The sequence below is a fragment of the Corvus brachyrhynchos genome, unplaced genomic scaffold (genome assembly GCF_000691975.1).
Source record: "Corvus brachyrhynchos isolate BGI_N302 unplaced genomic scaffold, ASM69197v1 scaffold1254, whole genome shotgun sequence".
NCBI classification, from domain to species: domain Eukaryota; kingdom Metazoa; phylum Chordata; class Aves; order Passeriformes; family Corvidae; genus Corvus; species Corvus brachyrhynchos.
Genome location: NW_008237474.1, coordinates 47,749 through 50,548, shown reverse-complemented (window position 1 = coordinate 50,548; position 2,800 = coordinate 47,749).

Below are 2,800 nucleotides of genomic sequence, written 5' to 3'. Positions count from 1 at the left end.
GGAGGAGGTGAGAGAAGTGGATGCGAGAGCAGAGACTTGGGCTGCCTTTTATAGCAGTCCTGCACTGCCTCAGGCCCAGTAGCACCTTGGTGGAAGTAATAATTTTGTGACCAGCTCATGGCAAGTGTGCCCCATCCCAGCTAATGGCAGGGGCTGTGTCCTTGTTTCCTGCATTGCTGCCTTTTCATTTCCTGGCACATGCCATATTCTTTCCTGCTTGAGGGTTTTTGTAAGTACCGGGAGGACAAGCCCAAGTATTTCCGGGATGTAAACACATCAGCACAGGCAGAATGCTCAGATCAAGGGCTGGTGGCATTCCATGCAGGCACGTGATGTGAACCTTTGTCATTCCTGTGGGTTTCTTTGTGGCAAAGTTGCCAGGAAATGGGCACCACTCTTGTGCTTCTTGCCCAAGGACTGCCATGTGAGGGGACATGCTGTGTCAGCACAGGCCCCAGCTGCTGAATTTTTCCTGTCCTTATGTGAATGCACAGATTTTTCTCAGAGTGGTTCCAGGCAGACCGCTGAATTTAAGTCCCTGAATTGATTCTCTTTTGCTGGAGTGTTGCTGGTGACTGGGATGGGACACAGATTCCTCCTCTGCAGACCAATGCCAGATGCACTTGTACAGCTCATCCGCCTGGTGCTGAGTGAGGAAGTGGCTGCATCTCACAGCAAATGGGTGTTGGACCGAAGGGACTGGGGCCTGGGTTGTGCTCTGTTGTGAGATGTAGAACAGACTCTCTGTGTGGTACAGGGGAAGTCAAACATCTTTGAGTTAAAGTCCTTTTGTGTTCAAGCACCAGGACCTCCATACCCCCCAAAAAAATTGAGTCTGCATGCCTAACAACTGTGTCTGGAAAGATAGGAAGGTGTAATTTTTTAGGCAAACTACCAAGATCCTGATGCTTTTTTATGATCAGGTCTGTTAAACTCGATCTTTGCCCCAAAAAATAACTGTTTTGTACGGACTGCAGGTTCTCATTCTACACCCCACTGTGCTGCTTAAACATGGAGAAAATAGAAGAGAACCAGAGATGAGGAAGAGCAGTTGCATCTGTGAAAAAGAGTTGGAGATGAAGTTATTTTAGTGGTTTTTTGCACAATCTTGCTCTGTTTTGTTTGTAAAGTGCAAAATGAATGTTCCCCAAGTCAAGCCTTGTTTTTTCTGTGCTGGTGATTGATAAGTAATCCCTCTGCCTTTACCTCAACCCACAACTTTTTCTCCTTTTTTTCTGAGAGGGAAATACCTCTTCCCCTCAGAGAAGACAGTCACTGCTCTTCCATCACAGCCTTGCAGTGCTCAGTGCAGCCCCAGATGTTCATTGCACACATTTGCAGTGCTGAGGCATCTTGCAGATGGCACATTCCCAACTCTCATCACACAGAGCACCTCTGGGAGAGGAAAGGTTATTCACATGGGCCGGCAAGATGACACAGACAAGCCACTGCCAGTTCCTGCCATGGTACAGGAGAGAGCACCAGTCAGAACAGCCCTTGCTCTCCCTTTGCACGTCACTGCAAATGCAATCCCATCCTGGGACGGTTCCATGGCAGAAGCTCTCTCACCACCATTTCCTTTCCCCTGAGGCAATAACCCCAGCCCCTCACAGGAAGAGAATCTTTTTCCAATCTCTGGGTGCATGAGGGAAATTGGGATGCCAGGGGAGAACTGAGGCCCTTCCTGCAGAGCTCAGCCTTGCACCGAAGGGTCTCCTGCCTGGATGACAACACAGGAGAACTGTACTTTGCTTCTACCCCTCTCTCCCACCTCTCCTGAAGCCTGGAGCTCATTGAGAACAGTCTTTAGTGCTTGAACCTCAGAAATTTGGGACTACAAAGACAGTTGAGATCTTCTGAAAGACCTGTCTGGGAAACATACAGAGTGGATTAGCCATGAGAGAGGGTCAGTGAAGGATAGATGGCTGAGAAAAGAAAAAAAGAGCTGAGGTGGGGGACATTTGTTTTAAGATACTGACAAGGAAAAACTTGAGCAGGATGTTGAGAAACAGCAAAAAAGAAAAAAAACACCACCCCCTTTCCCCCAAAACAACCCTTAAATTAACTTCATTGTCCTTGCCCATGGCAAGGGGGGGTTAGGACTAGATGATCTTTAAGGTCCTTCCCACCCTTAAAAATTCTATGATTCTTTGGTTCTATGACTCAGTTCAAACACACCTCTCTCTTAAAAATTCCACTTCCCTCCTTCATTCATGAATCTGCTATTTCCTTCAGCCCTACACTGCAACTGCAGGGTGTGGAATGGGGGGAGTTTTGATTAGTACACAGCTGTACATTTCTGCCTCCTCACATTTTTCTCTGTTCCAGGATGAGCCCTTCCTATAGGTTGGCATGGATGCCAAGATGTGAAAACTACTTTGCCACTAGAGCTTTGCCATAAACAAACCCATAGAAATTACACAGCTTTACATTATGTGCCTGCATGGAATGCCACCAGACCATGATATAAGCATTCCGTCTGTGCTGATATTTTTATGTCCCGGAAATTCTTCGGCCTCTTATCTCAGCACTTACAGAAGAATTCATGTAGAAAAGCATGTGACATGTGCAGGAAATGAAAAGGAGGGAGTGCAGGAAATATGGACACAGCCCCTGCCATTAGCTGGGATGGGGCACACTTGCCATGAGCTGTCACAAAATTATCACTTCCACCAAGGTGCTACTGGGCCTGAGGCAGTGCAGGACTGCTATAAAAGGCAGCCCAAGTCTCTGCTCTCGCATCCACTTCTCTCACCTCCTCCTCAGGAATCAGGTGAGTGGGAAGCCTCCAATCCTTCTC